Raw genomic sequence first — 13,221 nt, forward strand, 5'->3', positions numbered from 1 at the left:
AGATAGACTCATGCAATTTGCAGAAACATGGATGGAGCTGGAAGGGATCATGCTCAGCGAAGTAAGCCAGAAAGAAAAAGAAAAATATTGGATGATCTCACTCATATCAGGAATTTAGAAAACTTAAATAAGGGACCAGTCACTCACTCACTGTGGGTCTTGGGATACCCTCACCTGCCCCAGCTTCCGTTTCACCTTCTGGGAATACCGGCATGTTCACAGGGGCTGGTGCAGGGGTCTCCGAGGAGTCGGTGACATCACGTACCCATGTCACTAGTACATGATGTCATTCATGGGACTCAACAACCACCTATTGCTATTAGTGTCATATGTATCTTTTGCTGATAGTAATTTTTAAACTTTATATGTCAATAATTTCAAACTTACTAGTACAATGAATATTTGTTTCTCTTTTATGCAGATACATCTGCATCTGCCCCATCTGATCTGTCAATGCCCCCTCTCCATGCTCCCACCCCACCCATATACACGCATGCACACACATTTATCTATATTTTTCTGAACCATTGAAAACTAAGTTGCCTACATCATGGCTATTTGCCCTTGAATACTTCCATGTGTATTTCCTAGGAATAAGGACAGTCTCTGAGGCACTCACAGCACAATTATCAACATCCATCCACTTAACACCAAGCAGCATCCGAATGAAACTGCTCTGTACATTCCAACCTGTCAAAGGACTTACAGCACTTGGCCCACCTCTGTAAGATCCATCTAGAATCAGACTCTGCAGGTAGCTGTCAAATTTCTTCAGGCTCATTTAATCTAGAACACTTCCTCAGGCTTGCTTTGTCTTTACAAGAATGGCATTTTTGAAAAATAACGTGCTTTTTAGGAAATAGGATGTTCTGCCATTTCTTTGTGATTGGATTCGGGCTAAGCTTTCTGGGCCAGAAGCACACACAGGGAAGCAATGTGGCTGAATAACCACCTATGGAGAGACCCTTTAAGAGCATGCAAATATCCTAGTCCTCACCCAAAGCCCCTCCCCCAGACTTAGTACCCTTGGAAGCTTCTTAGCAGAACCAGTCAAGATGGAATTATAACCCAGCTCTCCCTCCACACTTCCAGTGGTCCCTTGTCAGTCTACAAAAATAATCTCCCTTATTTATTTATTATTGGTATAACTCATGGTGTAATTCATAATTTTTCAATAGGTTGCAATTCACTATTTGACATTCGAATTGTCCCAGAGGAAAGCCAGTTATTGTTACATTTCAAAAAACTCACTGTTTATTTGAATATAAAATAACCCATGCCCCTAGTAAAAGTTTTCAGAATGACTAGTAGAGTAGATAAAGTAAAAGCTAAGACTTGCTCTGTCCGCATGCTTCTTCCCACCATTTCCTCTTTCATCTTCCAGAAATTTTAGAGGCAGCTAAGGTCGCTATTAGAATCACCCTTATTATGAACTCTATGACCCTATTAAGCTCAGACTATTCCTCAAATCCCTTTGCACTCCCCTCCCCTGGGGTATGAAAAACTGTTTTTCCCATAATGAAAGTCAGTGAAGATACTCCCTTCTGTGCCTCAGAACCTTCATGAACAAAATCAGGTCGTGTTGTCTCCTAGAAATCAGTCCAGTTGTGATGGAAAGACTTTCAAGAGGGGTTATATTATAAATGAAAGGCAGTTTCATCATGATTAGAGAAAGCAGGGCAACTCAGCAAATGCAAAACCAACTGTGTTTGTCTAGAGCAAGTAGAAGAAAAGTCCATTCAAATTTTCTTAAGTATATGAAAAATAATCAAAGAACCCAGGAGATCTCGCTTCAGGAACAGCTGGATCCAGATGCTCAAGTGATGGCATCAGGAATCTTTTGTCTCCATAGCTTGCCTCTATTTTCCTTCTAGCTTCCCTCATTCTCAGCAGGCTTCTGCCAGGCCAGAAGGCCATATTCTATTAGGCGAGCTTGCCCAGCAAAGAAGGGACCTTTCCCCGACAATTCTAGCACAGTTCCCTTAAGTGGGTCCTACTCAACTTGAGTCCCATGCCTGACCCAATCCCTGGGGGCAGCGGGATGGAATGCTGAGATTGCCTACACTGAGAACTGGGGAGTAAGGTCTACACCTTACTTACTCACAGGTATATACCTGGGGCTGGGGAGTAAGGTAATGACCTGAAAGCCCAGTGGGAACCTGAAAGGACAGGAAAGAAAGGAAAACTAGACAGTGAGACTGATGCTCAGTGTCACCTACTTCAGAGGACTTAAGATGGAAATGAGAGGAAGTCAGTCCAGGACATCCTTTGTAAACCAGGAAGAGGTGTGTGGCATGAGCGGTCATTCCCCAGCCCTCACCACAGGGCCTGCGACCCAGGCCTGGGTGAGCAACAGGGCTTGTCTTGTCTCACCCACTGGGCTGTAAACTCTTTGAGGGGTGGGCTGCCCCATACCTCCACAGCAATTATCACAACTCCCCCCTCTCCCCATAGGAGGCTCCCCAATTAGAAGTCAGTCACAGTTGGGCCACAGTTTCATGTTCTGGCAGCGTGTGGAGAGGCAGCACCTGGCAGCCTCCAATCTTGGAGGTCGGGATGGGGTCACAGTGGCCAGACTTTCACAGGTGGAATCTTGCTCAGCAGGTAGTTATCATGAACCATTGGATGATAGGGGTGTGGACTGGTCTAATAAATAAACAGGAAGTTCACATTGTGCTGAAATTAAAACTGTTGAGCAGAGCCCAGGAAGAGATGCTGTGTCAACTGCACGCAGGCAGGGCAGCGCCTGTTTCTACCCCAGGGTTGGGGGGAGGGGGACTCATGGGGATAGGAATGTGTGTCTCCCTGGACAACCTTGAGGGCAGGCTCTGGCCACCTGGACAAGTGTGAGCACAAGTCCTTCAGACACTGCCCTGGTTTCTGTCACATGTGCTAAAGTAAGGGAGACATCTTCACCCTTGAGGAGAAAATGCTGAAGTGGATCTGAGGAAAGTTGGTGTGGAGGCCAGAGATTTTGCTGTCTGATAACATCTCAAGAGGAGACTGCAAGTGTGTGAGGATTCTTTGACTCCTAGATTCCACCATCTTGAAAGCCTCTAAGACAAGAAAAAGCTGGGAGAACCAACACAAGGTGGGGGGGGGGGGGCGCCATTTTGAATTTGTTAAATAAACTGTTTAAAAACAACAAATGAGAAGTTTCCCTGTCATACAAAGCAAACCTGTTAATACCCTCAACATGGAAAGGAAATAAAAGCAACAGATCATTCTTTAAACAGACCCAGTTAGCTCTAAGAAACTCACTGTCATTATTTTGTGACAGGCCAGCTGTCATGGTCTGAGCTGAGTTCCCCATGATGGTGTTCTGCAAAAATTCATGTGTTGGGCCCCCTTGGAGTCACGTGTTTGAATCTTGGCTTTGCCGTAGCCTCACTGCTGTCCTAGGACTCACTAACTCCTCTGACACTCAGTTTCATCATCTTCAGCATTCCGTCATTCATTCTCGAGTAGCTACCGTGTGCGCCTGACACGCTGCTGAAGGCTGGGAATAAGCAGTGACATGAGAGCACGGTGGGTTTAAAGGAGGGAGACAGAATTAGATAAAAGATGACACAGTTAAGTATTCAGTATTCAGTGTCAAGTTGAAGTGTTCTGAGGAAGTACAAGATGTCAGGAGGGTTTGTAAACTCAGGGGGCTTATCACTTGACTTCCTCCCCACCCCAGGATGGTGGATTAAATGAAACCAACCATTTATGGTGACGTCACACCCTCCAACCCTCTGTAACCTTGACATATTCTTTTTCAAATGGGTTCTTCTCCCCCTTAAATAAATCGAGCCTCATTCTAAGAAATATTACTCATTGACATACTTTATAGGCTATCTCCATCTATTTTTTCCTAATACACAATAAAATTAACATGTCAGTATAAAAGAAAGTTCCAAAGCTCACGTTGGAAAGCAAAGAGATCGGTTTTACAGGACAGCCTGGCACATCCATAGCAGGCATTCTGAAAATGTTAGTCCCTTTTCTCCTGCTCAATAATCATGGAAAGAAAATGATCATCATTTTTAAAATCTGGAATCCCCAAGTTTTATCTCAATGAACGTTCTCAGTATGTCCCACAAGGAAAGAACATCAATCTTAACCCAACCTTAACCCAGCTAGCTCATGGGTAGACCATTAGAGGAGAGAGTTAAGACCACTTGGCCTCACACCCTGGCTTCTATTTACAGCAAAGTCCAGAAGCACCAGTCCCAGAGCCAGGGAAAAAAACACTTTGGTCCAGTTCTATTCAGGGGAAATCCCATAAATCAAGAACACATCACACAGGCACCCAGCACACACACACATTCTTTTTTGAGCAATTAAAGATTATTTAAGCTTTTTCAAACTTCTTAATTTGATTTAATAACATTTCAAATTTCAGAGAAATGGGGCAGATGTAGGTCAAAGAAGTTAAATTCTGCCTAAAAAAATAAGTGGAAACTAGGGCTGTGGCAGGCAGGGGTCACACACTTAATGCTGGCAGAGAAAGGGAGTTAGCATCAGCGAGGGAAGCGGGCTGGCTATTTTCAACGTTGATGTATTCTGTTTGCCTATTAAATTCATAAGAGCATTCTTCCCTGTCACAAAGAAATAATGTTTTGTACCATTAGTTTTTAAACAAGGAGACATTTCAATTGATATTTTGCTTCCTTGTTTTTGACAGAGACAGACATTCAAGAAATAACATACTTTCCTCTTAACTCCACTATAAGAAAACCAGGAAGCTCTTTGATGGCAACTGACATTCAGCCCCAGTGTCTAGGGAGACTAAAGGGAGGGGTGGGGACTGTGGCAAACTGAAGACGTACTCTGGCTAAAGGGAGTGGCTGTTACTGAGATCCTCAATTGTCACCAGGCAGGAATGCAGACCTCATTTGGCAGATCTCCCAATGGGCTAAGAGAAGCCAGAAATCTGGGTTTTTATATGGAATCTCCTGATTTTTAAATGCTGGCAACTGATTCAAATGAAAACACTCTGGAGCCAAAGAAAGCACGTCTGTGGGGTAGAGGTGGCCACAGGCTGCCCGTTTGTGACCTCTGATGAAGGAGGAGGAAAACAGGCCTGGAATCCAGAGATCTGGGTCTGGCTGAGGCTCAGAGATCAACTCGGCGTGTGGTGCTCCTCCCTGGCTGCTCTGAACCTCAGTTTCCCCATCTGTACACGGTAAGGGCTGACCTAGATAATGCCCACACTGCCGTCTCGGCCTCTCGCAAATACAGAGTGGAAAGAGTGGCCTATCTAGGCCATGAAAGTGGGGCATAATTTGACACCCTTTCAAAAACTGGTAATTCAACGAGAAATGTTTCTCTTCCCCGGCTGAGGTTTTGGAGGCAGTGGGCGTGTTTTTAAAAAAACACAACACACCAAGTCAGGAATTTCATCAGGAAAAACGTGGCAGCCCTGAATGGGCTCACATCTGGGGATTTGCTTGTTGAGAGAACATGCCGTTCTGCCTGCGACGGACGACAACTTGAGGCAGGAGACTCGAGGGGCTGAGCTCTCTCCTCTGGGAGCCAGGAGAGCAGTGATGGCTGAGGCCCTGCCCTCTGCTGAGCACAGCAGAAACCAGCCTCCATCTCTAGACCCAGAACAAAAGAAAAAAGTCCAGACCACAAAACTCTCAGGCACGACATGCTTCGCCGCCCCTTGTCCCCACCCCAGCTTCGAAGGTGAGTCAGCCTCGGTCTAAAAATAAACCCAACTTTCTCATTCCCTCTCTCCAACAATTATTGTCTTGAGACCTTTCATTTGCCACGTGGCCTCTGGGTCAAACTCAGCCCTAAGCGCCTTATTCACCTTATCTCACTTAATCCGAGAGGACCTCTCAGTCCGCTCACTGCAGGGATGGAAACGCTGAGGCCACGCAGGTAAATTATCGAGTGGCCCAGTCTGCATCTAAACCCATGTCCGCACCAAACCAAGCCCTAAGCTCTTGATGGCTAGTTTTTTTTAAGTACCAAAATCTCTACAGTTTGCTAATTTTCACAGCACCATTGTGCTTCTCAAAAATAATTTCTTGGGCCTCCCCGGTGGCGCAGCGGTTGAGCGCTGGGTTGCGAAGCTGCCCGAGGCCTCTGTAGCGCCAGTTCGATCCCCGGCTGCTCCCCGGCCACCGGAGGAGGGTCCCGCATGGCGCGCAGACCTCTCCTGCCGCCTGCTGCTCCCCTCAGCAGTGTCCTTCGGTCCTTCTGCCTGCTCTGCTCCCCGCTCTGGCTCTGGTGAATTCTCTCACCCTCCCGTGCTTCTGACTGTACCCAGTGATGTATAAATAAATTAAATAAATAAATAAATAAATAAATAAATCTTTAAAAAATATAATAATTTATTTTTTCTATTAAATCAAAACTTTCCTTTTCATATGCTCGTTGAGATCCATGGTTACAATTAGCACAACGTTTTGTATGAAAGAATGCATGAGGCCCAAGAAGCAGGACAGTTCTACACTTTACAAAAAAAACAAAACAAAAAACAAAAAAACACAAATGTGGACTCATGTGACAAAAAGATGGTCAAATGATAAACATGTCGTGGATGGCTCATAGGCTGATAGTTATTCAAATTCCCCACCCACAGCCACGTGGTCTAGTTAGTCGAAATGGTAATGCAACTATAAAGTGATTTGTATTTTAATAGGAAGGACTTATCGTAAGGTGATTTGATCATAGAGTGGACAGAGAATAAAGGGGGGTGTACTGTAGCGAGAATTCAACCCCCCACCCCACCGCCACTACCCACTGGGCCATGTCACTCTGGCTGAGACCATTTGTTAGCAGGCCCCCCTGCTCTGTCTTTGCAGTCTTTGCCCAAGGCAGGCCCTGTCCCTCCACTGTAGGTGGCTCCAACCTCACTCAGAAAAAAAGCCCCAAATCAGAGCACTGTCTGAAAGACTGCACAGCATCTGCCTCTGGCTCCTTCTCTGAACATATCTCCCGCCCTCCCTTTGCTCCATGGACCATGGACCCCTGACTATTCCTGAGTACAGCAGACACAATTCCATGCTAGACTTTTTGGGGCTGCAGCTTGTTTACAGCCATGTGATGTGCCCCTGCCTTCCCAAATCAGCCACAAAACACGATTGTTCAATTTGCATGAATGTTGTGAGCTGGTTGTTAAACCACTGGTATCCTGAAATCTGCCAGGATGGGAGTATTTACACCCTGAAAGCAGCACATCATGACAAATCAGGGTCTTTTCTTCCCAGAGAGACACATTATCAGCACAGGCTGCAGGGACCATTGTACTTAAATCAGAATTAATTTAAAAAGCACTATGCTTCGGGCTCTCTGCTCTACAACCAGCCTTGCTGGCTGCCCTAGCTCCAGAGTAAAACCTGTAAAAAACTGTTTGCAAACATCCTGAAAGTAACACAGACTGTGGTCTCTCTCAGCTACACTGAGGAATTCTCCAAAGGCTCTTTACAATGGCTCAACTTCTCATCCAAAGCTGAATTTCTCCTACATCTTAGGCAGTCATAAACAACTCCAGTGGCTGGCAAGTCCACCTATGATTAAACCCAAATCAGCCAACTCACAAGCTTCACTGCCAATGCTGTGCCCACCACCACGCAGCTCGGGCAAGAGCAGCTTTTCTTACTTACGGTAACTTTTTACCAAACTGGTGGTGGGGGATGGAACTTCTGTGGGCAAGTCGATGCCATCCCATGATGCACGGGACAACTTCCACAGCCAAGAACTGTCCCACGCCAATGTTAATAGTACCACGATGGAGAAACACTGACTTCCGCTGAGACACACACTTTCTCTCACTTTTCTTAATTTGAGGGACCAACTTGGCTGATACTTCATTTTCACACTTTGATGAAGAGACAGATCTAGGAGAGATTTCCTTTTCCTCTCAAACCTACTGTAGAATAGCCAACAATACCATCCGGGATAAGGGACTACAAAGCCCAAACCTCAGTGTTAAGGAGGCAATAAGGAGAGGTGAGAACTGGGGTGAACTGAACTCAACCTCTAAAAGGGACAGTCATTACCCAGCCTCAGTCAATTGAAGTCATATGGAAATGTGGGTATACACTGTGGAGAGATCTCATTTTTAAATAGAAGCGGAAATCTATATTTTTTGGTATAAAATGTCCAGATTTTCAAATGTTGGTTTCATTTTCTATTTTAAATCTTCTGCAGATCAACAAAACGCATCTTGGCCACAACTTGTGCATTACATCAGATGTTACTGCAGCACTACCAGACAGAAGCCCCGTGGGGACAGCAATGGCAGGCAAAGAAAGCTCAGGGGAACTGAGGAAACAGGCTGGTCACCAGAGGCCCAGGAACGTAAGGGTAGCAGAGCCACAGTCACGTCTGCCACCCCGAGGGGTACTGAGCCATTTTCAGCTTTTCCTCAGAACTCTAGAGCATGTCCCATGCGTAGTTGAGTTCCAGATATCGAGGGCTCATTTGAGATAAGACATTAATAAAGAGATGACCCTCCCCTAGCCACCCTTGCTTGAAATAAAAAAAAAATCCTATGGGAAAGAGGATGTGGGGGCAGATAGGAGCAGGGATTAAAAGTTCCACTCTTACAGGAAGGTTTGAAAAGAAAAGGACATGATATACAGCATGGAGCCCAAGGCCCTGAAAAAGTACCGATTTCACAAACAGCACTGTACGTAGTCCAGTAGAAGAGGGCTGAGGAGGCATAGCGAGAGGTGCATTATGATGCAGTTTGGGGTCCACAAGGAATCACTTCACTTCCCACCCCTTCCAACAGATGTTGCTGGCTTCATTTTGGGAATCTACCTTCCTGGTACTCCATCCCTAGGCTCCAGAGGTGGTACATGACCAGGTACAGAACCCTCCTGAGTAAGAAGAATTAAGAGACGGGCACATCATCCACACTGAGCCCTTGAACCATCCTAACCTGAAACCAGATTCCCCAGAACTTTTCATTTCCCTGAGTCAATAAATTCCCTTTTTACTCAAACTAACTCAGAATTAAGTATGCTGTCACTTACCTCCAGAACAATCTCAACAGCCATGTGGTCCCTTGGCTGGGTTTTTGCTTAACTCCAGCTTTGGGGTCAAGAGGGCACACTCTGAATTCAGTATTGTCAGCAGGGCAGTCGGGTCTTTCAAGCTCTGAGAACTTTCCTCACCCTCAAACCCCCACCGCCACTGCCTAGTTACTCAACTCTCCAATCTCCTGGTGTGGAATCCTTCAAGGCCCCCCCTTTTCCCCACCCATGTCTGTAGCCATTGGAAACATCACCCCAGTCTTTGCTATGTGAACAACACGAGTTCTTTGCCATTCTAAACAGTGGCTGACAACCATTTATGAAACCTGCAAACATTTCACCACTCCTAAATCAAGCCCAGATGACAAAATAATAATCATCATGAAAACTAATGAAAACCTGAAGGAGGATGAATTTGGACCATGTTGCATTACCCATGATGAGGGGTGATCAGGGGAAAAAAGTCCTGAGAAAGACATAAAAATGAAGCAAACTGATTGCTCCTTGGAAGAAGTCTCAGCCCCCACCCCCATGAGATTCAAGTCCTACTTTTTCCTGGAAACCATTTTTAGCATCTCTTGGCATCCAACTGGTGAGGCATTGGTAAAAAGAAAAGAGAGAGAAAAAACTTAATGCTTTTTCACTGAAATGAGATTCCCAGGGTCTGTGGTGACGTTTGGGAGAATATTCACAAACCAGGAGCATTTTGTGCATTTTGGTGGTTCCTCGTGGTGCTTTAAACATTAGGACATGTCTCGTAAAAATACAGGTTTCAGTGTCTTTTGAAAAACAAGAGCACCTGGCAACACAGAGCCCTTATTCCTCCTGGTTAATTGCTCCGCCCCCCTCACTAAGTGACCTGTCTGGCCACTTTGGGGACCTGAGTTTGTAATCACTGACTGCAGATTTAGGGTCTGTGCAGCTTTTTAGAAACCATGCAAAAAATTATAATGATTTTGACTTTAGACTTGTCTGATGGACACAGAACAGCTGCTGGACTCTGAGCAGGGCCCAGGGGATCTGGCCCCTCCTCTGTAACTTTACCTCCCCACCACCTCTTCAACCCCTTGTTCTCTCGCCCCAGCCACACTGGCCTCCTGTCTGCTCTCGGGGCTTTTAAGCTGGTCTTCCTTTTTCTCTAGAATGTTCTTTCCCAGATACTGGTCCGGTTCCCTTTTTCCTTCAGCCCGGTACTCAGAGCCCCAGCCCCCAGCACTTTCTAGCTACCTTCTCTTGATTTCCCCCACAGCCTCGTCACCATCTGACTTCTGTGTTCTGTGCACTTTAAGTATTGGGGGGCCTCTTTGGGAGCCTTTCCTTTGCTTCGTTGCTGCTCCTGAGCGAGCAGAATCTGCTTGGTTTTGCTCTCTGCTGTATTCCCCATGTCTGGAGGAGTGCCTGGTGCTCAGCACATCATTCTGAATGAATGAATGAATGAATGAATGAATGAGCAAACAAACAAGTTTCGTTCTTCATAATGAAGAGGAAATGAAGATGAGGGTGATGTGGAGAAGGAAAATGAAAGGAGGCAAATCCAGAAAGTCTGCTCACCGATTCCCTGAATAACCGGGACACGCTTGCGTCCTCAGTGGAAGAAAGGACTGGAGGAGAAAAACGAAAGCTCTGAAACTAGAGCTCACAGCGGCTTGACATTTGCGCAACAAGCCCTCAGAGTTTTTATAAGCCTCTTCTCTGCCTCTGATTCAGGCCCCCTTCTCAGGACAGGGCGGGGGGCTCTGCTTAGCCACAGGGTGGCCACATGACTGTGGGCAAGCCCCTCCACTGGGCGCCTCTGTCCTCATCGGCAGATTCTAGTCCCAGGCCAGTGGCTCTGACGTCCAGGCCGCCTGTGGAGGACTTGTCCTGGCAACTTCTCACCGGACCAGGAAAGCCAGTCTCTCTTAAGTCATCTGGAAAAATCTGAGCTGTTTTCCAGCTTGAGGCTCACTCCCAGGCAATTTTTGCTTCTCTTCCACTGCTCCAAACGTTGCCAAACTGCATCTGTGCCCCTCAGGGAGCTAGGATTTCTCCTCGACAGGTAATAAATGGCGCTGGATTATCATCTGCTGGGTATCAGGTGCCCTTCTATGCAGGTCATGGCTGTTAACTCTTATGATGTGAATTCACGGCTTAAGTGAGGGAACTGAGACTGGAGAAGTTCAGCAAAGCCAAGGTCACGAGCATAGTTAGTAGTAGAGGCTGGACTGAATCCCAGCAGACCAGCCCTGACCCTGGATTGTGCGGCACCTGCGCTGGCAAAATACACAAATACATCCCCGTAAAAAATTGAAAAATGATCGCCAAGATGAATGGCCCCTGTGTTTCTCTCTCATGCCTGTCCTTCATTAATGAAGTGTCCAGTTAAGTGAGGTCAAACAGAAAGTAAGTTTAATTCTTTCTATAGTGGTTCAAGAGGCAGAGAGTTCAGAGGTTATGAACACAACTTCTAGAATCATATCCCTGCACAGAACACACAAAGCCTGACTCTACCCCATACTTGCTGTGTGACCTTGAACAAGTCACTTAACCTCTCTGTGCCTTGCCTTCCCCATCTAAACTGGGAATATTACGGCATTTCCTTCACTGAATTGTCAATTCAGTTGATGCTTATACTCATTTGGAACAAATTCTGGCATCAAGGAAGCATTCAGAGTTCATCTTTTATTGATATTATATTCATTCAAAAGTCATTCATTCTTTCTTCAAAGACCTCACACACGTTCTCAATGTGCTCAGAGACAACTTTAACCATGTCCTCGAGAGACCTCACTTATTTCATTTTATTCCCCTGAGAACAGAGGGCATAAGTCCAATTCTGGCTACTTGGGGTTATTCACTGGAAGGACCTTGCAAGGAGCCACAGGATCATGGACACTATCTCAGAGAGAACCTTACATCTTCAGATTTGTGTTTTCCAAACTTCCTCATGAATTCTGCCATTTCTGTGTGTCATTTTCACTATTCATTACCTGACAGACTTGATTGTTAAACAATTTTTGTTTTTAAAACCATTTGTTTGAAGTGCCTGTTCTGTCTTTTCCAAATGCACAGTTAAATAGAGAACTCAAAAGGAAAAAGGAAGTCATGCATGTTATAAGGTAATGCAGAAAGGGCACACAGCCTATTAACAAGAAGACTGCCCTACAGAGACTCATTGATGCTTCCAGAATGTGTAAAATCCCAAGACTATGGCTACCTATTTGAACAGAAACCCCTACCTATTTCCAGCAGAAAGTACTCTAAAGGACTCTTCACTTCATTTTCACTATTTATTACCCGACAGACTTGACTGTTAAACAATTTTAACACCTGGGGCACACCCAGAGTGGGTGCAATTCCATGACACCCTAAGAGCACCCCTCTTAGAATCTGCAGAGGGTGTTCCCTTCACCACTGCATTTCAGCTGGATAACAAACCCCACAAAAAAGGCATCTGGGCGTAGCAGGTGGAGAGTCTGGGGCTCGGCAGACCCCAGTGTCCCCCACCTGCCCAATGTTGCCCAGCAGGCAGAGGTGGAGTGAGGTGTCCACCCCATGGGGCCTCTCATCACAGCCAAAGTCTGCTCAACGCCCCTCAGACTGGCAAGAAACAGCAGAAGTTCTTAAAGAAAGTCACTTAGAGAAGGATGTTACAACCCACTTCTGTTAATTTTTCCATTTGTTTGTGGAAAAAATCCAATTGAAAAGGGGGTAAAAGACCACAAAGACTCAGGCTCCCCAAGGGTGAAGCCACCAAAGCTAGGACCAGAGGTAGGTCACTGTCTTGGAGGCAGGCTCTGCTCTTGCTAGGGGTGTGTTCTGGAGGGGCTGAAGGACACGTAGTGCACTGGCTTGTGCTGGAGCTAGACAGACATGGAAAGAAATGACACTGGCAGCCACTTGACCTGTCCAGCCTCAGTCTCCCTATTTGTTAAATGGACACATGTACAGCATGGGATGTTTTTTTGGAGAGGATTAAGTGAGATTTGTTTAAGTGACACATAAAAACTCCCACCCTCAACATTGAGATGAACCTGATTCAAAACTCTAAGATAAAGGCAAATTCATATACTCTCATTCTTCAAAGGCCCAGAAGTGGGCTTGTTTTACTCATCGGATGACAGTGAGTTCAAACATCAGTAGGGAAAACTAACTCTCACACACACTCACCTTATATATTCCTTTGCACGAGGTGTTTTATTTCTGTTTATCTGGTGACTCTCAGAGAAACAGGTACAGCTAAGAGTGCCAGAGCCAGGAT

This window comes from Talpa europaea (genome assembly GCF_964194135.1).
Source record: "Talpa europaea genome assembly, chromosome: 11".
NCBI classification, from domain to species: domain Eukaryota; kingdom Metazoa; phylum Chordata; class Mammalia; order Eulipotyphla; family Talpidae; genus Talpa; species Talpa europaea.